Source organism: Panthera leo, chromosome B1 (genome assembly GCF_018350215.1).
Source record: "Panthera leo isolate Ple1 chromosome B1, P.leo_Ple1_pat1.1, whole genome shotgun sequence".
In the NCBI taxonomy this organism is placed as follows: domain Eukaryota; kingdom Metazoa; phylum Chordata; class Mammalia; order Carnivora; family Felidae; genus Panthera; species Panthera leo.
In genome coordinates this window covers 4,997,050-5,020,900 of record NC_056682.1, presented here as the reverse complement: position 1 = coordinate 5,020,900, position 23,851 = coordinate 4,997,050, and positions in this window count along the sequence as shown.

The following is a 23,851-nucleotide window of genomic DNA, read 5'->3' as shown; positions in this document are numbered from 1 at the left end:
GGTTTGAACCACAGTTAAGTTGCATGTAATGTATAGCGAACATGAGTAGAATCATTCAAACAAAAATATTTGGGGCTGTTCAGTTCAGGATGAATAAAATATAACAACAACAACAAAAAAAACTTTCCTGACATAAATTACTTAATGTGATATTCTACTGAGGATCAATTGAGTTACACTGCAAAGCTTAATATAATTATTACATACAACTCCAAAAAATGGGGATACTATCATGACTGCAGGCAATATACCAACTGTGATCTTTTAATTACATTATTTAACTCAATCAATAAGAGGAGAGGAAAATGAATTAAGCAATAGCAGAATGAGACCTAAGTAGTATTTGCTTAGCTGAAAATTCTGTAATACCTATGAGTCTCATGATATATGAGACAAAATTAGAAATACTTGTTTCTGAAAAACAGAAGTATTGGTGTGCCTCTCAAAAGTGTTGAAATTCTCAGGGCTTACCTGGTGTTGCCAATCACTGCTGCTTCCTAGAGCCCCGATAGGAGAGAGCTTTTCCCCCATTGTCTGGAACTCAGTCTGAAATAGGAAGGAGGGATTTAAGGAAGTCTACTACGAAAGTATGAAACTCATCTTTGTGGCTAAAGACGTAAGTCTGGTGATCATGGGTCTTGTCATGTTTCTGAGATCAGATGGCCAAACTCTAGCCATGTTCTTACCATTTCCTGATTTTATTTGCTTATCCTTCAAACTGGATTGTATTCTATTGTCTAAAGCCACATATGTCCACTCCCCTTTCTTGGCTCTTTGCTACTTTCATTAAGGAATTTAGTTCCAGATGGTTAATCTTTCTAAATTGCCTTGACCCATTTAAGCAGCTCATGCCTAGCCTATGATGATAAATACAGAGAGGATGGTGAAAATGATAACAGGACTAAATGTGGTAGTCATCATTTTGATTGTCACGTCTTGCTTCTAATTTTTATTTCTTATTTTTTTTTTATTCGAGTGTAGTTGGCACACAGGGCTACATTAGTTTCAGGTACACAACATAGTGATTCAACTTCTTTATATGCTGTGCCATGCTCTTGCCTCCAATTTTTATACATGTCCGTTGCCTCGTTTCTCCTACATGAGGCATCTTCCTTCTCCATCGTGGCAAACACGTAGCCCAAGCTGGCCAGACGCTGCCATGTGCTTAAACCCAACCATTTATCCAGGGAGGTTCACATGATCAAGGGTCAGGATCTTCCCTGTGGACACTAGGGGGTTGCTGTCTCTGCTTCTGAGATCTTAAGGAACAAGTAAACCTAAGGAAGACAGAGATAATCCTTCCAAAAACATAAGAATCTGTCCTGCAGCATGCAACCCATACTTAGGAAAGCACAACTCGAAGTGGAGAGAGAACTAGAAAGACTTCTCACAGCATTCTTGAATCTCTGAGCATTGGGATCAGGAGAACCCAGTTTCAGCTTTTCTAAAGGGAATTTGAATAGATTTCTACCCCCTCCCTCCCTCCTTCTCTCTCTCACAGTATCTCTGGAAGACAGGATCTCCTCAATGATGTCAGTGTCATCAGTCAGTTTCCCCTTCTGGAGTCCTAGTTACTGGCTGACAGCCTGTTCTTCGAGATGCCAGTACTGGCCATGCAGCCCTACATCCTGCCCTCTGCTAAAGCAGCTTCTCTCTTGGCCCCTCCAACCCCAGGGCATGTCTTTCACCTTTAATTTCTGCTTTGCTTCACTTTTTCCTGTTTCTAGCTCTTCCAATAATTATACAGACTCTCCGTTCTCTCTAGGAGATAAGCTAACATGGGTTCCATTGTTGCATATGGACCCTAACTGATAAAAAGGCAAGGCATCTACTCCAAAGTGGTTTCTCAGAAGGCAGGAAACAGATCTGTGGAGTCTTCTGAATCAGATTTATAAGGTTCCTACATTCTTGAAGGTCATTTCATACCAAATCAAATGTCTAAAAAAAGCACGCATTTAACATTTGACAGTGTGGATACAGGTTACATTCTTGATGTTTGAGCAAGGTCTTATATCTATATGTCATATTTGACACGAACAGATCACAAGGTTTCTGCTAAGGTTTAATGTCTCATACAAAAATAAAAGTGGGAAATTGGATTCACCCATGAGCGCCAAGCAGAAATGAAGGCAGAATTTCTTAAACAAATGAATGCCTCCAATAAGAGAGATGCTTCAAGATTCTAATTAGCTGTGTTGAAATTTTTCTTCCTTATATTAGAGTGAGACCAACCGTTCCATTGTTTTCTATGATGTGATAGAAAATGAAAAGCCATAATTCAGGGAAGTTGGCAGTTGACATTTAAAAATTATTTTTTATTGTGTAGTATTTGTGTAATACATATAAATCAGGAGAAAATCATCAAAACTGTAACAAGTTCTTATATGATAGGGTGTGTATGTTATTTCCTTCTCATTTAAAATGCTATTAATTTCTAGCATATAATTTCATTTATAAGACGTTTGATAAATCAAGATTCATTCTCACTTTTAATTCTCCAAATTTGTCTTCTATGACTGTCTTAATGACTGCTGACACTTAGGAAATAAAAGGATAAAACTAGGGAATCTGAACCATTACATCTAAATACTGAAGTACCCAAAAACTTTGCACAAAATTCTGACTATTTCTCAAATTCCGTGACTCTTATATAACTCTGTGACATGTTGCTTAGAGTTATTCTTCCCACATTTCACCCATTGATCTCTCTTTACCTTATGACCACCTGAAACCCTCTGTGGCTAATTTTATAGAAACCCAGTAATAAAATTAATCTCAAAGATAAATTCACAGCCTTATTCTGAGATCAGAAGAATAACCCTTAAGAAAGCAAAGTGACTTACTAATTTATGTGGAAAATTAATATGAGTTGAAGTTAGAGTTTTATTGTTCTGGACCTTTTTACCATTCAGGAAAACACACACACACACACACAGACACACACACACACACGAAATTTGGACCAACTCTTTCCCCCCATCTACCACCAACACATTTAAGATCAAATACACAGTATTTAGTTTAGGAGACATTAAAAAATGTATTTTGTGCTTGAGGCAAAGTGCAAGTGTTAGTTGACTCTTCCTTTTGTCAAAAGCAAGTGAAAACCACGAAAAAGTTTTGTTCATGTTGCATAATTGCTTAACATCTTTAACTGCTATATCCCCAGGATCTAGCCCATGATATTGTGTGATAGAAAAATATTTATTAAATAAACTTAAAAATATTTATTGAATAAACAAAATAATTATGTACATTGGATTGAACTCCCTGGAAATAGACTGAGTAAAGAAGGTGTATTTGGGATTGCTTCTAGGATTCAAATCTGTAGGGGTGTGAGGAAGGCAGGAGTGGTCAGATAGCAGATCTGCTCTGAGATTGCTACCCAGGCCTGAGCCCATCCTTTAGAGAATTCTGGAGCTCAGATTGTCCTACAATAAGAGAAGGGGTCAAGCCATTTATCCCTGGGGGTTATTGGCCATGGACTAGGAGGCATAATCTTGCTTCAGGCTCCAAGAGAGGTGTGGCTGTGGGCCGTCAGCCACAAATATTCCCAGTGTCCCAGCCCTAAAGGGAGAATCTGGGTGTATTACCAAAAGATATGTTCTCATTTAACCTGTTTCTTTCATTTTTAGAGACTTTTTAACCACATAAAACAAAATACACAACCTAAACTCAGGGTATCTATTCTTTTAGTCCTAAGTAGCTTCCCTTGGTCAACCGAAGAGAGCTAATGCTTACAAGGAAGAAACAAGTTTCTTATACTTCAACCCATGTGCAGTAGAGCAAGAGACTACATAATGGCCAGGTTGCCAAGTCCTAGACCTCCACATATGGGAAGTACGGAGTTCTTCTTAGTCATGTCAGCTCAGTGGCAAGCCACAGGTCTATGGTTTTATCTGGAACTCCCCATTTATTCATACGTTAAGATATTAATAATTGCTACATGAATGGCTTGGAAGGTGAACAGTGTTGAATCCAATATGAATCCTGTCCATAGTACACAGGTACTGTGTTTGGGCAGTCAGCTCCCTATTCTTTAAAAGTGCCCCAGCTGAGCCCTCACTGTAGATTTGAATTCCTGCTGCCGTACATTCAACATGTGACTGCCATTTTTTACCCACGTAGATCCAATTAAGGATGTAATATAATCAGGTTTCCAAGGTCTGTACTAATTTTTTTTTTTAATATTAGGGCAGTTAACAAAGATGACTTCTTAATTTGCTTGCTTTTTCTTAATTCAGTATTAGAAAGCAATATATTTAATAATAAAGTGATATTGGGAAAAAAGGTAGAGAAAAGCTTTCATTGAATACTAGATATTGGGAATTTTTATAGTCGTTTAAAATATTCACTGATTTGGGGATGCCTAGGTGGCTCAGTTGGTTAACAGTCCGACTCTTGATCTCAGCTCAGTCCTTGATCTCAGGGTTGTGAGTTCAAGCCCTGAACTGGGCTCTGCACTGGGAGTGAAGCCTACTTAAAGATAGATAGATAGATAGATAGATAGATAGATAGATAGATAGATAGATAGATAGATGATGGATATCCACGCCTTAATACTCAAACCATACCTGAAAGTGTTGTTATTTACATTTTACACATGAGGACTATGGGATAAATTGTCCATGTATAGTTCATTTACTAATAACTGGAGTAGTTGGGAGAAGAAAAAAACATTTCTTTCTAATTTTCTTATTTAGCCTGCTTTATGACACCCTAATGTAATTACTGGTCAACATTCCCTTATCCTAAATATTTGGATACCTTTCAGAATTCTTTGACATGTGAAGGCAATAATATACATTATATAATTTTTTTTTTTTGAGAGAGAGAGAGAGAGAGAGGGAATATCCCAAGTAGGCTCCACACTTAGTGCGGAGACCAACAGGGGGCTTGATGTCACAAACATAAGATGATGACCTGAGCAGAAACCTAGAGTCGATGCTAAACTGACTCAGCCACCCAGGTGCCCCACCTTATAAAAAATTCTAATAAACCCTTGATCATGTCAGTACCCTTTTATCATATACACTTTTATTTCTACAAGGAAGGACAGACATGCTCACAGCATATGGGATTTTAAAAAAAGGTAGTGAGTAGCCTGAGAGCAGAACAGGATAGTTGAGGCCAGGTTTTATTTTATTTTATTTTATTTTATTTATTTTATCTTATTATTTCATTTTATTTCAATTTATTTTATTTCATTTTTTTAATTTTTTAATGTTATTTATATTTGGAGAGGGAGACAGAATGAACAGGGGAGGGGAAGAGAGAGAGGGAGACCAAATCTGAAGCAGCCTGTGTGTCAGCACAGCCCAACGTGGACTCGAACTTGTGAACTGCGAGATCATGCCCTGATGAGGTCAGATGCTTAATGGACAGAGCCACCCAGGCACCCCATCATTTCATTTTATTTTTTAATGATATGAATTCTCTTTTCATAACTTGGGAACTCTATAATTGTGAATAAGGAATTTTGGCCCAGACTTAGGTGGCTTTTCAAAATCTCCTGTCTGGAGAAAAGAGAGACTGTTATTTCCTTCAGAACCTCCCAGGCTGTAAGAGTAGATGTTTGCAGTCCTAAGCCAGGGTTTAGGATAGTCTCCACCTCAGCGCTATTGACATTTTGGCCCAACGTGTCTTTGTTTTGGAGGGCTGTCCTTTGCATCATAAGATATATATCAGCATGTTTTGCCTCTACCTGCTGATGCTGACTGGCCATCCACCTTGGGACAAGTGAAAATTTCTCCAGACGTTACCCACTGTCCTCTGGGGCGGGGAGAAGTTTGCGCCCCATTGAAGACAAAATGCAAAAGTGTGCTTAATTTTAATAATACTGCTCCCTTTTTTAAAACTTTCCCTATTACTTGAAATTTTTGTTCCTTTTCTGATATCAAAGCAATTGTACCCTGAGATTGCAATGTTTCATTTCATTTTTACTAATGAAGACATACATACTTTGTGTTACGTATGGTGTTTAGAAAATTGTGAACATTTAAATAGAATTAAATTATCAGTGTGACTGACCAAAACTGAATTAAATGGGGTGGATTCATAATTGCACTAACCTCATATTTTAGTTACTGGTACACATTTCATTTTGCTCATGAAAGAGTCAAGTCTGAGGGAGTTTAAATAGGTAGTTCATTGTTACACGTGATAGCAGCTTTTTGAAAAGTTGAGTGGTCTAAGTTGGGGTATAAGTTACAGCAAATGCCCTTTGCTTAAGCTCAGTCATTTTACCTAGGTGTACACCTTTATAATCAATAGATCAAATACGGGACAATTCCATCCCCCAAGAAAGTTCTGTCATGCTCCTATATACTCAGTACAACTTCCCCATAGGAATCACTGTTCTTACTTCTATTACCATAAGTGAGGTTTTCCTGTTCTTGGACTACATATAAATAAAAGTGTATAGTATACGCTACATACTTCCTACCCATTATTTTACCCATTAGTAAATTTGCTTATTAGTAAAAACATTCATGTTGTTCCCTGCTTCAATATATTACTGTGCTATTCCATTGTATGAATGTAGCATAATTTACCATACAATTGACTGGTGTTTGGATTACATCCAATGGGGGGACTATTACAAATAAAGCTAGTAAGTACATTCTCTTACTTTGTACATCTTATATTTTCACGGACATAATCAGTCATTTTGCTGTATATTATGTATCCAGGAGTGGAATTGCTGGTCTGTGGTTTATGCTAATATTCAGTAGACACAACTCACATTTTTCCACATGCTTATACCTACTCATCTCACATCAAAAAATATACGAGAGTTTCCATTGCCCTACATCCCGGTATTACCAGTCCTCTAACTTTCAGCTACTATAGTAGAATTAATTGGTATCTCCTTGTAATTTTTACTTTCCATTTGTCTGATAAATAATGATTTTAAGAACTTTTCATATGTTAATGGATATTTTAATATTCTTTAGTGTAAAGGCTTTTGCTCATTTTTAATTAGTTTATCGCTTTATTATTGATGTGAAACTCTTCTATATTTTGATAGATATGAGTATATTACATAAATATATTACAAACATATCATCCCATATGAAGCCTGATTTTTCACCTACTTTATGGAATTTTTGTGAAATTTTTTATTTTTAAAGTCAAATTATCCATTTTTTTTCTTATATTCAAACTGCTTTTTGAGTTCTATTTAATAAATCTCCCTTGATCATGAAGCCATTTTCCTAGTTGTTTTTCCCCCCAGAAGCTTCAAATTATTTATTCTTACTTTCAGATACATGATGCATCTCAAGTTAAATTTCATTAATTTTCTAAATAATGATGTAAGTAATCCAACACAATTAATTAAGAAGACCATGCTTTCTGAACTGGAATGAAGTTATCCCTTTATAAAATCGTGTTAACTGATATGAGTAGATCTCTTTCTAGACCCTCTATTCTGTCTTCTGGCCTATTTGTCAATAGCACATACTCTTTTAAGTCCTGAATCTTTACAGAAAGCTTTATTGTCTTAGTCAAGTCTCCAGGTTTTAACTTAAGGATATTCATAATTACTGTTGGATCTTTGTACTTCAATATGAATTTACTCAATCCTTGTAATTTGAATGCCATTGCACTGAATCTGTAGATAAATTTGGAAGTATTGACATAAGTCAGGTTTTCTGATCTAGGGGTGCTGCTTAGCTCTTGCTATTAATTTAGGTGTCCTTTAATCTCTTAAGAACATCTTGCAGGGGCACCTGGGTGACTTAGTAGGTTACATGGGGGACTCCTGATTTCACCGTAGGTCATGATCTCTCAGTCATGGGATTGAGTCCCACTTCGGGCTCCACATTGAACACATGGGACCTGCTTGGGATTCTGTCTCCCTCGCTCTCTCTCCCCCTCTATCCCCTCTCAAAGTAAATAATACACTTTAAAAAAAATCCTGCAATTTACAATGTATTAGTGTTGCACATGCTTTAGTTGATTTATTTCATAAATTTATTTCATAACTTGTGTATTGCATTCCCCATCTTGCTAGTGTATAAAAATGCAATTACTTTTGTACTGACTTTGTTGCCAGGGACCACATTAAGATAAAATTACTTCCATTGTGACATTAGCTGGGGGCTGCTGTACAATGTTGGACTGAAATTGCGATAGTGTTCTTCCTTGCTTTATTTTCAACCGTGAGGAACATGCTTGCAAAACTTCACTGTTAGATATGATGTTAGCATGTTCTTCACGAGATCGAGAGTGTTCCTTGCTATTCGTGATTTGCTGAGAAATAAATCAAGAAATATTTTTATTTTATGAAATTGTTTTTTATATTTATTGAAATGACCATGTAGCCTTCATTCTGTTAATGTGATGGATTATACTCACTTATTTTCAAATATAGTTAAGTAATTTTGGAATGAATCCCATCACTTGAACTTTTTTTCCACCCTTTATATATGTAACTCCATTCCATTTGCTAATATTTTGCTTAGTATCCTCAATTCCACAATCAGGAGAAATATTGGTTACTAATTTTCTTGAATTGGAATGTCCTTGTAAGGTTTTGGTATAATGCTTTGCTGGTCTTGTAAAGTGTGTTTGAAAATATTCTCTCTCTGTGTATCTTCTGCAGTTTTCATGCAAGATTATTACTGTCTCACAAACTTTTGACAATTGGCCTCTCTTCTCAGGGAGAAGCTACAAAAGGAGTAATTTTGAAGCGATTCCCCATTCAAGTGTATCCCTCTCTGGGAATAGTCCTCTATTTCAGTTTACAAATACCTTCTCTATGTGGGCTGCTCCCCACATGCACTCATGGACCCTGTGGGATAAGCCGGACAATGACCGTGGGGAGAATATACCATTGTTGTTCCCATTCTGCAGATGAGAGAACTGAGCCTCAATTTATCCCGAGTCTCAAATCTGCAGAAAACAGAAACTAAATGTGTAGCAGTCGAGGTGTCAGATTCCAAATTCAGGCCACTTTCCATTTTATACATTACTTCCAATTTCCCTCCTGAATAACTACCATTTTAAGATTTTTTCTCATATTGTTGACAAAAAAAAAAGTCCTTGAAAATTCAGGTGCATATTCTAGATCTGCTGATATTGAAAAAGTAATTTGTCAGGAAATAAAATAAGTGACAGTGCTATTTTAATTTCGTGATTCCCTTCTTCCTGACTTCCGTGTGGTCAAGTGTTTGTCATTGTCACTATGATGTTCAAGGTTGACTTTGCTTCTGTAGTGCAAGTTATGTGGCTTTCTGAGTTTAAAAAAGTCATTTGTTTAAATTAGTTTGATACTAGCTTTTGTTTTGAAGTTAGATTTAGCGTGTAGTTTCCCCACAAGATGTTTCCATATTTTTAAAGTTTTCTAGTTAAAGTGGAAAATACTGTAATGAAAAGTATTTTGAAAGAGGAAAAGATCAAGCTGTAGTGGATGTAATGCTTTATTTTTTTAACATGATAAACTACTGTTAAGAAGTTTTATTAAGACAAAGCACACACGCACACACACACACACTCTCTCTCTGTCTCAATCTCTATCTCTCTTTCCTCCTTAATTCTATATTCTAAAAATTGAAAATGGATGTTAAGAGAAAGATGATTGAGAGTTAAAGACATTCATACTCTAGAAATTCAGTTAGATGTTCCCCATGCTTTTAATTTATAATAGCATGAATTTTACTGAATTTTTGTCAGTAACATAAGGAGATTTGAAGCGTCACAGGGGACACACATTTCTCAAAAATATTTTATGTCACATCATTATGTGAATTAAAGGCAGCATTGGATTAACATATTGCCCCTTCTTGAGACACGCAGAGAGTGAATCTTCAGTTCTTTAAAAGATAAATGCATTATGGGTAAAGTTAGTTACAGATTTTTTTTTTTTTGTTCATTTAACCTTTATACAGCACAAAGTGTTGAATAGAATATAAATACAATATAAAGTTCTGGGCTTATTTCCAACAAAATCTTTGGCAATAATAGTCAATCACCATGAACACCCATCCTTGCCCACCCCCCAGGAAATGTACTTTTACCATAGGCTAACCCATGCGTGTCTCTATTTTTGTAAAGGTAGCCATTGGAAGATTTCCAAAGAGGAGGGGAGTCTACACTAACATACACTGACAGACACGATTGTGGGATTGTGCTAGTGAATGTGATATATGTCTTGGGGTTTTCCCACAGTTTCATATGGGCAGTGATACCAAAATACCGTGCGTGCTATGTTGAACCCATTCTTTGAATCACACTGTGCAGAATCCTGGAGTGGCTGAGTCTTGGCTGCAGCAGGAAGCAGTAAATAATCCAGAACCCCAAATGCTGTGTATGGGCGCTACACTGAAAGTTGCCTTACAAATGAGTCCACACGCAAGTCGTGGCAGAAACCTGGCAGATGTGAATGACAAGAAAGGCTCTTGCCTGAGAACCCCTTTTAGAAATTTGTGCCTGGGCCTTCTACAGAATGCCATATATATCGGTCAGCAGGGGAGAGAATTTATATGGGAAACAAGACAGATGGCAATGGCTAAAACAGTGTCCAACAATCGTGTGATTCTGTATCCAGGCAGGCGTCCTAAATCTTGGCCCTGGGAGAGGCTGGCAGGCACTGATAGTTGGCCTACTGCTCCCGGAGTCTGCTACTCCTAAGCTGATGGCCGTTTCTTCAAATTGTGAGTAAATTAATGCTAATCAGGCCGTGGAATTTGGCTGGAATTCTTTCTCTCATGTAGCATCAGAAGCCACTGCTGAAATGCAGGACTTGCTTTCTGTGTGTCTTTTTACATATGTGCCATGCATAGGATGTATTTATTTTTTCCGGTGCGGCTCTGACATATAAAATGCTTGGACGCTGCCACTCCCATCCTTGAAACAAGAAGACGCCAAGCGCGCTGAAAATCACTGACCTTTCCTGGGCACATCAGAGAACTGAGGTTGCAGGGTAAAGCATTACTCTGGAGGCACAGGGGAATTCAGAACGTTAGAGCTGAGATCGGCTTACCTGAAACAGAAGCTGCTGGAGCCATGGAGGAACACATAAATAATACATTTGATAGCTTGCTGGAGGATGCCTGTGGCAGAAACTCCTGGGGCCAGGGTCTTGGGAGCTGGCCCACACTGCTGTAGATTGTGCCCCTAGGGACCCCTGCTAGGTGTGCAGGAAGAGACAGGAGAAATCTCTAACTGGCACTCCTGGGAGGAGAGGGTGGGGGGGTCACAGTTGTGAAACACACCAAGTGTTCTCCGAAACAAAGACTTGGTCTTCCGGGAGAGAGATTTAAGGGAGGCTCACCTTAGCTGGAGAGAGGACAGTGCTTCCTCTCCAGCCCCTCTAGCTTTCCTCCTTCAACACAGAGGCCCGAGGGGGAGATCTGTGACCCTGCAGAAGCACTCGGGAAGGTCACAGCCCAGAGAGGCACAGGCCTGTTTTAAGACGTCGATCTGATCCGAGAATGACAGAATACTCCCCTCCCTTTTTCTGATAAAGATTCCATTAGGGACACAGTATAATGGCGGTGGAGTACAGTGGAAAGAGTCTGGCAACACAGATTCTCTCTGAGAAAGAGTGCTTAGGGGACCCCAAAGTCAACAGTGTAGATAAAAACAAGAGCACTAGAGGAATTTGGTGTCTCTGGTACCTAGAGCTAGAGCAAATACTAAACAAATCCCAGATCCTAACCAGAACAACACAAAACCTCCCGATATAGGCCTGTTCACCTCATTTCCTATCACCTGATACATCACGTTCAGCGTTAAACAATATGTTACAAGGTGTACGGAAATGAAAGACAATTTGAAGAGACAACGCAACATCAGAAGCAGACTTGGATGTGACAACAGCCGTTGCACTTGTCAGATTAGATATTTAAAATAACTCTGATTAACATGGTAATGGTTTTAATAGAAAAAAAATAGACTACATGAAATAACAGGTGAATATAAGTAAGCACAGCCATGGACACTTAAGAATCAAAAGGAAATACTAGAATCAAAATAAGTGAAGAAAAATCACAAATCGAAATCATGTAAGTGAAGGACGCCCTCGCTCATCGGCAGACTAGACACAACAAGGCAAGAGTCACTGAGCCTTAAGATATGTCAGTGGAAACTTCTCACACTTACACATAAAGAGAATAAAGAATCAAAAGAAAACATTAAAACTTCCAAGAGCAGTAGTACAATTTTAGCGAACATACATATACTTGGAATACCAAAAGGTGAAGTAGGAGAGAAGGAAGTAAAAAAACATAGATGAAGTAATCATTGCTGGAAACTTGAAAAATTAATGGCAGAAACAAACAAACAAGCAAATAGATTCAGGAGGTTCAAGAAACACAAAGCAGGAAAAATTAAAGAATTATACTGCTAGCCATGTCATATTTAATTTGCATATCTTTGTCAAAAGACAAAGAGAAAATCTTGAAAGAAGCCAGACTTAAATATCACTTAAGTCTGGCTTCTTTTTTTAAATGTTTTTATTTATTTTTGAGACAAACAGAGACAGAGCATGAGCAGCAGAGGGTCAGAGAGAGAGGGAGACGCAGAATCCGAAGCAGGCTCCAGGCTCTGAGCTGTCAGCACAGAGCCCGACGCGGGGCTCGAACTCACGAACGGTGAGATCATGACCTGACCTGAAGTCAGATGCTTAACCGACTGAGCCACCCAGGTGCTCCAAGTCTGGCTTCTTTAAAGATAGATAGATATAGATATAGATACAGTTACAGATACAGACACAGACACAGACACAGACACAGACATAGACATAGACATAGATATAGATATAGATATAGATATAGATATAGATATAGGTATAGGTATAGGTATAGATATATAGATATTACCTATAGAGGAACAAAGATAAAAATAAGAACAGATTCTCATCAGAAACCATACAAACAAGAAGAAAGTATTTTAAAACATTTGAATGTTGAAGAAAACAACAATAACATACTTGAATTCCACATCCAGTGAAATTAATCTCCAAAGGTGGGGGGGGGGGGGTGGCAGGATGGAAGGAAAAACAGTTTCTTAGACCAACAAAACTGACCTGTAGGAAAGAAATGTTAGTTCTTCAGGGAGAAGGAAAATTGTATAGATTAGAATTTCAAATGTACAGAATGCAAAGAAGGGCATGAGAAAAGAAAACATGAAGGTAAAATCAAAATGCTTTTTTTTCTTAATCTTTTTTATTAAAAATTTTAAGTGTGTTAGAATGCTTATAACATAAAGGTTCCCATCTTCATCATTTTAAGTGTACAATTTAGTAGTGACACGTTGCTGTGCAGACAATCTCCGGAACTCTTTTTTCATGTTGCAAAACTGAAATTTCATCACCATTCAGTACAACTCCCCATAACCTTCTCCCCGCCCACCCCCCACCAGACACTGGCATCCACGATTCTGCTTTCTGTCTGTATGAATTTGTCTATTCTGGGCACCTCATAGAGGTAAAAAATATAATATTTGTCTCTTTGTGACGGGCTATTTCAATTAGTGTAATGTCTTACATGCTCATCTGTATTGTAGCCCATGTCAGAATTTCCTTTCTTTTTAAAGCTGAAAAATATTCCAGTGTGTGTATGAAATATTCCAGTGTGTGTATGTATGTGTGTGTGTGTGTGTGTGTGTGTGTGTGTGTGTGTCTCACTTTAGTCATCCCATTTATCTGTGGATAGACACTTGAGTTGCTTCGACTTGTTGGCTATCGTGGATAATGCTGCTGTGGACAGAATGTACAAATATCTCTTAAAGAACTTGCTTTCTATTCTTTTAGATATGTATCCAGAAGTAGGATTGCCAGATCATACAGGAGTTCTATTTATTTTTACGTATTTATTTTGAGAGAGAAAAAGCACAAGTGGCGGGGGCGGGGGGGAGTGGGGGGAGGAGGGGGAGTGCAAAGAGAGAGGGAGACAGAGAATCCCATGCTGTTAGCACGGAGTCCAACACAGGGCTCAATCTCACCATGAGAACATGACCTGAGCTGAAATCAGAGTCAGATGCTTAACCGACTGAGCCAGGTGCCCCATGGTAGTCCTATTTTTAATTTTGTGAGAAACCTCCATACTATTTTCAAAAGTGGCTGCAGCGTTTTTTGTTCTCACCAACAGTACACAAGGACTTCAGTTTTCCTACATTCTTGTTAACACTTCTTCTTTTGTTTTTGTTTTTGTTTTTTTAGAGGGGCCGTGTTAGTGGCTGTGAGGTGGTATCTCATTGTGGTTCCGATTTGCATTTCCATAATGACTAGTGATGTATTTGTTGGTCATTTGTACATCGCAGTTAGAAAAATATGTACTCAAGTCCTTTGGCCGTGTTTTTAATGGAGTATTTGGTTTTTGTTGTCTAGTTGTAGGATTTCTTTAGATACTCTGCATATTAAGTCCTTATCACATACATAATTTGCAAATATTTTCTCTCATTCTGTAGGTTGATTTTTCACTTGGTTGAGCATGTCCTTTGTTACATAAAATGCATGTTTAAAATAATAGTAGTAAAGCATTTGTTTAAAATAATAGTAGTGATAATGTGGTAGTGATTATAGAATACAGATCAGCAAAAAGAATAACCACAATGTATTAAGGGATGGGAAAAGAGAATTGAGAATACTTGTATAAGGTACCCGCACTGTATGTTAAGAAGTATAGTGTCATTTTTGTTATGTTTATTTTATTTTTGAGAAAGAGAAAACCAGGGTGCAAGCAGGGGAGGGGCAGAGAGACAGGGAGACACAGAATCCGAAGCAGGCTCCAGGCTCTGAGCTGAAAAGCACAGAGAGCCCCACGCGGGGCTCGGACTCATGAACCGTGAGATCATGACTTGAGCTGAAGTCAGATGCTTAACTGACTGAGCCATGCAGGTACCCCGAAGTATAGTGTCGTTAGTAAGTGAACTTAAAGTGTACTCTAGGGGCACCTGGGTGGCTCAGTTGGTTGAGTGTCCGACTTCAGCTCAGGTCACGATCTCACGGTTCGTGAGTTCAAGCCCCGCGTCAGGCTCTGGGCTGATGGCTCAGAGCCTGGAGCCTGCTTCCGATTCTGTGTCTCCCTCTCTCTCTGCCCCTCCCCCATTCATGCTCTGTCTCTCTCTGTCTCAAAAATAAACAAACATTAAAAAAAAAGTGTACTCTAGAAACACTAAGGCAAGCACTACTACATGTTTTTAAAAGAAATATAATTTATATGCTAAGAAATGAGAGAATATAGTCATGTAAAATGTTCAATTAATGTCAGATAAGGCACAAAAATTAGGAACAAAGAAAAAATGCAACAAATAGAAAATAGTTACAAACATGGTAGTTATTAATTCAACTGTAACAGAGTAATTGCTCGAAACCTAATAGTTTTAAATACACTAATTAAAAGACCGAGATCACCAGAGTTTATAATAAAGAAACAAGATATTTTATAAGAAATTCACTTTAAATATAAAGAATGATAAAGTGAGAGCAGAAGGACATGCCATACTAATAATAACCAAGCGAAAGATGGAGTAAGTGTATTAATTTCAGACAAATAGACGCCAGAACAAGGAGCATTATCAAGGATGAAAACAGGAATTACATAATTATCAGAGGGTACATTTTCCAGGAAGACACAACAATTTAAATGTGTATGCATGTAAAAACAGAGCATCAAATTATGTAAGGCCAAACCGAAAGGAGAAATAGACACATCCACTATGATAGTTGGAGATCTCAACATCTGTACTTAAGGAATTGATAGACCAAGCAAGTAGAAAATCTGTAAAGATATAGTTGACCTAAACAGACCTATCAATCAACTGGATGTCATGAATATATAGAATAGTGTCCAATAACAGCAGAATTGCAGAATTTACCTTCTCACATAACTCACAAAGGACATTCACCAAGATAGTCCATATTCTGGGCTATAAAACATACCCTTAAAAAGGGTATAGAGAGAATGATGTCAGCAAGGTGATGAAAAAAACATGTCCCTTGCCACCTCAATGACAATGTGGCATGCATCCACAGGCTAACACAGAGCTTTGGGATCCAGGGAGGAATCTGTGAAACCCCAGCGCAGTCCAAGATGATGGAGAACCATTTTGAGAACACACACTCACACCCAGGTGGCAGACTCACCAACCATGATCTCAGCTACAGACCTGGAATTGGCTCTGTATCCCTAAGGACTTAGCTACAACCCAGTTTAGTTTGGGTTCCATCACCAGTGCCATACAGCTGGTGCCGTATCAGATAATGGAACAGTGGTTTAAGCAATCACCCATGGACAAGAGAGCCTTTGTGGAAGTCTAGGGGCAAGTGGAGAAGTTCTAGCAAAACCAATAGAGCAACAGAAAAGAAAACCTGAGCTGGACATGTTGAACAGGACGAGAGGAACAGTCTGACTTTACCTGTGTCACCCCTTTCCGAAGATGGCACAGCTCAGTGCCAAGACAGCCCTTCTCAGCCTGTGATTTACTCCATAGGGGAAAATGAGAACCTTAGTAAGTACCAGCTTACCCATAGTCAAGTTACACTACTACAGAGACCCAATTCTTTCTCAGCCATCAAGAATACAGAGATGTGCTGTGTGAAGGGGAAGGAGGAGGAGAATGGTGGCAGGGAACAGCTAGGAGAGGCAGGGTAGGGCTTTTGGAGGACATTAGAAGGTTGTGGATGATACTAACCATGTTGTGAAGTCCATCATGAATCATGCCTACAAGCCACTGGGCCTTCCTCACCTTCACATTTCCCCAAGTGGCCCACGGCATCACTGGCACTCTGAGAAACTCACTCATACATCCTCCACTCCTGTGCATGCTTCTGATGGAGTGAAACTATACCACGAGTGAGCACACACAGAAAGCTGGCCTGGGAGAAACTGGGAGAACTCTGGAGGCCTGGGAGAAACTACATACTTGAACATTTAGCACTGTCCTAGGTAGAGCAAAAGGGATGCTGTCATCCAGACTGGCTTAGAAGAATTGAAGGAAGGCATCCAAGTTTAAGAATTCTGCCACAAGAGGGAGCAAGAAGAGTGGACCATGCATATCAACACAAAAGATCTGGGAAAGGCTCAGAATCTCTAGCAGAATTGACAGAAAGTATATCCCAGAGTCAGTTGTTAAGAGACTGGGGGAGGTGAGTGCTACTCCAAATGTGAAGACAACATTGGAAGACTTTGAGAAATATGAAAAATAAAGGAAACATGATACCACCAGTGAGACACAGTATTTTCTCAACAACACAGCCCAAAGCCATAGAGATTTGTGATTTGCCCAAATAAAGAATTCAAAAGCTGTTTCAAGGAAGTTCAGTGAGCTACAAGAACACTCAGAAAAACAATTCAGGAAAATCAGGAAAGCAATACGTGAACCAAATGAGAAGTTGAACAGAGATATAGAAATCATAAAAAAGAACCAAACAGAAATGTTGGAGCAGATGAGTACAGTGAATAAAATTAATAATGCAAAAGAGACCATCAGCATCAGAATGGATCAAAGAGAAGAAAGAATCTGTGAAGTAGAAGACAGGAACTTTGAAATTACCAAATCAAAGGAGAATAAAGAAAAAGAGTAAAAAGGAGAGAAGGAAGTCTGCATGAACTGTAGATATCCTGAGGAGAAATAATCTAGGAATTATTGCATTCCCAGAAGTATAAGAAAGGGAGAAGGGGGCAGAAAGCTTGTTTAAGAATTAATAAGTGAGAACTTCCCAAATTTAGGGAGCAATTTGGACATCCAAATTTATGAAGCTAATATGATACCCCAAAATCAGTCCAAAATGACTGTCTCTAAGACACATTATAAGAATGCTGTCTAAACTCAAAAACAAAGAGACATTAAGAACAAAAACAAAAACAGAAACAAAACAGGAGCATCTGGGTGGCTCAGTTGGTTATGCATCTGATTCCTGATATCAGCTCAGGTCATGATCTCGTGGTTCATGAGCTCAAGCCCCACATTGGCTCTGTGCTGACAGCACAGAACCTGCTTGGAATTCTCCCTTCTCTCTCTCTGCCCCTCCCTTGCTCACTCTCTCTTTCCTTCAAAATAAATAAGTAAACTTCAAAACAAAACAACAACAACAAAAAAACCTCATACACCAGATATCACCATAAAGCTATCAGCTGATTTCTCAGCAGAAACCTTGGAGGCCAGAAGAGAATGGAATGATATATTCAAACTGCTAAAAGGAAAAAAAAAAAGCCAGCCAAGAATGGTTTATCTGTCAACGTTGTCCTTCAGAAATGAAAACAAGATAAAGACATCCCCAAGCAAACAGGATCTGAGGGAAATTCACTGTCAGTAGATATACCATATAAGAAATTATGAAAGGATGTCTTCAAGCTGAAATGTAATGACACTAAAAGCATGCATATATACCACACACTGATAACATTAGTATACTGGTCCAATTTGGAATACTCTAGTACTGTAATATGGTGATGTGTTAACCACTTTAACGTTTTGTGTCATAAAGTATTAAACGTATTAACAATACATTTAGATACAGTAATTTATTAGTGGATAAAAACACACACACTCACACACACACATAAACACACACAAGAGGCAGACTGTGACATCCAAAACATAAAAAATATGGAAGAGAGTAAAAGGGGAGTGTTTTTATATGTGATCAAAGCAATCAGTGTAAAACACAGTACCATATATATATATATATATATATATATATATATATATATATATAATATTTTAGTTAAGTCTCAGAAAAACCACAGAGTAAAAACTTATAGTATATACACAAAAAATAAAGAAAAGTGAATCAAAGCATATTACTATAGAAAATAATCAATTCATAAATGAAAACAATGGCAGAGGAAGAAAATAACAAAAACCATAAAACAGAACACAATTAAAAGGATGTCATTAATAAGTCCTTACTTATCAGTAATTACTTTAAGTTTAAATGGATTATATTCTCCAAAAAAATATAGAGTGACTACATCATTAAAAAACAAACAAACAAAAAAACATATTTGCTACCTACCTGAGACCCACTTCAGCTTTAAGGACACATAAAGGCTCAAAGTGAAGGGATAGAAAAAGATATTCTGTACAAATGGAACCAAAAAACCCCCAAAAATCAGTGGTAGCTATACTTATATCAGACAAAATAGACTTTAAGCCAAAAACTGTACCAAGAGAAAAAGAAGGTCATTATATAATGATAAAGTGTTCAATTCATCAAAGGGGTATAACATTTGTAAATATTTATGCACCTAACACTGAAACACCTAAATATATGACAAATATTAATAGAATTGAAGAGAGAGATAAACAATAATATGATAATAGTAGGGATTTGAATACCCCACTTTGTACAATGAATATATCATCCAGACAGAAAATCAATACGGAAACATTGGACTTGAATTATACTTTAGACCAAATGGACCTAACAGACATAAACAGAACATTCTATTCAACAGCACTAACTACACATTCTTCTCAGGCACACATGGAATGTTCTGCCAGATAAATCATCTTTAAGAGTCCAAGTACCATTTCCAACCACAGTGGTTTGTAACTAGAACTCCATAATGGAAGAAACCTAGAAAATTCAGAAACATGTAGAAATTAAACAACACATTCCTGAAAAACTAATGGGTGAATGAAAAAAACTATGGGGGCAAAAAAACTCTTGAGAAAAATGAAAATGAACACAAAACATGCCAAAGCTTATATGATCCAGCAAAAGCAGTTCTTATTAAAAAAAACAAAACAAAAAAACTTTTTTTTAATTAAAAAAAATTTTAACATTTATTTATTTTTGAGACAGAGAGAGAGCATGAACAGGGGAGGGTCAGAGAAAGAGGGAGACACAGAATCTGAAGCAGGCTCCAGGCTCCGAGCTGTCAGCACAGAGCCCAACACAGCGCTGGAACTCATAAACCTCAAGATCATGAACTGAGCCAAAATCAGATGCTCAACTAACTGAGCCACCCAGGTGACCCCAGCAAAAGTGGTTCTAAGAAGGAACTGTATAGTGATGAACACTTACATTAAGAAAAAAAGAAAAATCTCAAACGAACAACCTACCATCACATATCAAGGAACTAGAAAAAGAAGAAACTGAATCCAACATTAGAAAAAGAAAGAAACAAAGATCAGAGTAGAAATCAATGAAATTGAGACCAGAAAAACATAGGAAATATTAAAACTGATAGCTGTTTTGCTGAAAATATAAACAAAGCTGACAAACTGTTGGCTAGACTTAATAAGAAAACAAGAGAGAACTCAAATGTATAAAATCAGAAATGAAAGAGAGGCATTGCAACTAATACCATAGAAATACAAATAAACAATTTTATGCCAACAAATAGGGCAACCTATAAGGAATTGACAAATTCCTAGGAACATACAACCTACCAACACTTACTGATGAAGAAATAGAAAATCTAAACAGAATGAAAGTGAGTAAGAAACCAACTCTTGATAAAACTAACATCCAGGGCACCTGGGTGGCTCAGTCGGTTAAGTGTCTGACTTTGGCTCAGGTCATGATCTCGCAGTTCGCTAGTTCAAGCCCCACGTCAGGTTCTGTGCTGACAGCTCAGAGCCTGGAGCCTGCTTTGGATTGTGTGTCTCCCTCTTTCTGCTCCTCCCTCGCTCATGCTCTCTCTCTCTCTCAGAAATAAACTTTAAAAAAAATTTTAAAAAAACCCTAATATCAAAATAAGTAAGGAACTCATATAACTCAATAACAACATAAGTAATGATAATAATCTGATTGAAATATTGACAGAGGTCTAGAATAGACATTTTTCCAAAGCAGATGTACAAATGGCCATAGGCACATGAAAATATGTTCAACATCATTAATTCAGCAAAATGAAAATCAAACTCCAATGAGATTTTATCTCACACCTGTTAGAATATCTCTTATCAAAAAGACAAGAGATGGCAGGTACTGGAAATAAAGTGGAAAAAAGGGAATTCTTGTGTGCTGTTGGTGCAAATGTAAATGAGTACAGTCACTATGAAAAACACTATGAAGTTCCTCAATAAATTAAGAATGCAAGTACCATATGATCCAGCAATTCCATTTCTGATTTTATATCTGAAAGAAATTAAATCACTGTTTTAAAGACATATCTGCATTCCCAAGTTTACTGAAGGATTGTTCACAGTAGCCACAATATGGAAATAACCTGAGGTATCCATCAGTGGATGAATGGATAAAGAAAATCAGGTACATGTATATATCAGAATATTATTCAGCCATTAAAAAGAAGGAATTCCTAACATTTCTGACAACATGGATGGACTTTGAGGGCATTTTGCTAAGTGAACTAAGTCAAGCACAAAGAAACAAATACAGTATGATCTCACTTCCGTATTGAATCTAAAAGAGCCAAACTTACAGAAACAGAGCATAAAATGGTGGTATCCTCTGGGGTGGGAATGTCGAAAATTGGGATATATTGCTCAAAATGTAAAAACTTCTGGCTATAAAATAAGTATTTTCTATGCATCTAGTGTATAGCATACTGACTATAGTTAACATTGCTTTATTATATACTTGGAAGTTTCTAGGTACACAGATCTTTAATGTTTTCATTACACCAAAAAGAAGAAAAAGATAAAGAAAAAAGAATAATAGTAATTACGTGAAATGATGGAGGTTTTAATTCACTCTACTGTGGTCATTTCTCAATGTATATCATAAATCATCATGTTGTACACCTTAAACTTACACAACACTTAATGTTAATTTTATGTAGATAAAATTGGAAAGTAAAAGTATAGAAACCATGCAAAGTATGTTCTCGGTGCACAGTGCAATTAAAGTAGAAATCAATAACAGCTGGGAAGTCCTTGAATGTTTAGAGATAAAATAATCCCCTTGTAAAATACATGAGCCTACTCAAAGCTCAAGAGAAATTAAAAATTGTTGATCTAACTTAAAATGTAAAGCAATAACCTAAGGTTCCACTTTGTTAAACTAGAGAAATAAAAGCAAATTAATTCTAAGGAAGCAAAAGGATAGAAATAATAATAATAATTACAGGAGAAATCAATGAAAACGGAAAAGAGGAAACAATAAAGACAGTCACCAAACCCCACATCTTGTTGTTGTTGTTGTTAAGATCAGTAAAATTGGTAAGCCTAACAGGGAATTCAAGAGAGAAGACAGGAACTACCAATATCTGAAATGGAGGAGGAATCATTACCACTTATTCCATGGATAATAAATTATAATCAAATAATACTATCATTAATTCTATGCATGAGAATTTGATAGCTTAGATGAAATGGACCACTTCACTGACAGAGACAAACTACTGAAACTCCCACAAAGAGAAACAGATCATCTGAATAGACTTTTATCAAATAAAAGAAATCAATAATTGTTAACCTTAAAAAAAAATAAAGCACCAGACCCAGATGATTTCATTGGTCATTTCCCCACATTTAGAAAGGATTTATATGAATTTGCCGTATCATTTCCTTAAAGCAGAAACAAAGGGAATCCTTGATCTATAAGGCAAGCATTACTCTCATACCGAAATGGAAAGACACTGCAACAAAGAAGTACAGACCATGAATATACATCCTAAAATCCTCAACATAATATCACATGGCCACTGGGCATTTGTTTAATATATGTGAGTCTAGATCAACATTTGAAAATTAATTAATGGATTCCATCACTTCAATAGACTGAAGTAAGAAAGTCATATGATCATATCAGTATGTGCATAAAAACATTTGACAAAATCCAACAAACTTTTATGATAAAAATTCTCAGCAAACTATGAAAAGAGAGGAACTTCCTCAACCTGATATAATGAATACCTAGAGCTAATGTCATAATTTGTACCGAGACATTGGACACTTTCCTCCTAAGATCAGAAAAATGTCAAGAATATCCTATCTTAATACTGGGTTCAAGACAATATTAGAAACTATAGGCAGTGCAATGAAAAAAGAAAAGGAAATAAAATGTATATAGATTGAGAAGGAAGACATAAAGCTATTTTTATTTGCAGATGGCAACTGTCTATGTAGAAAATTACAGGATAAAGGTTAATATACAAAAGTCACTTACTTTACTTTCTTAAATACCAGCAATAAACAATTTGAATTTGAAATTAATAAAACATAATTGGCAATAGCATCAAAAAATGGAATTCGCCCTTTAATGAAATAATGTTAAATCAACTGGAGGATATGCATACAATGGAATATTATTCAGTAATAAAAAGCAATGAGCTATCAAAAAAAAAAAAAAAAAAAAAAAAAAAAGGAAAGAAATGACCTATCTAGCCATGAAAAGACATTGTGGATCCTTAAATGCATATTGCTAAATGAAAGAAACAGTATGAAAAGGCTACATATGGGAACAATTTGAGCACATAATAATGATAATAATAATAAATAATATTGGATTAAATCCCAAGTATAAAATAAATACCTGTGAGTCCACACTGTTATAAATTAAGGATTGAATAAATAAGCAAATGCAGGAAAAGGAACAACTCTCCCATGCAGATGAATTTCAAGTAATTGATGTATATATCCTGCCCTTAAGGAGGGGGAGTGTAATTACTCTGTACGTTTCAGATGCATGTCATAATTTGCTTCCAAGGGGTACAGAATGGGCAGTGGGAGAAAACAGAGTAACTTTACAGTAAAGAAACCTGACTTACACCACTTTAGTCAGGTGATCGTGTACAACATCAGTGGCGATGTCGTGGCGATGTTATGTGCCCTTGATATGATATGATGAAGATGGCAACATGTTCACATTTGAAGAATTTAGGAAAAGAATTTGTAGGAAATCTGTAAAAGGAGGTGTTGTTCCACAGGATTGGTGAGACATAATTAATTCCAAAAGTCTAGTGTTTATAGGTTCATGTTTTACGAA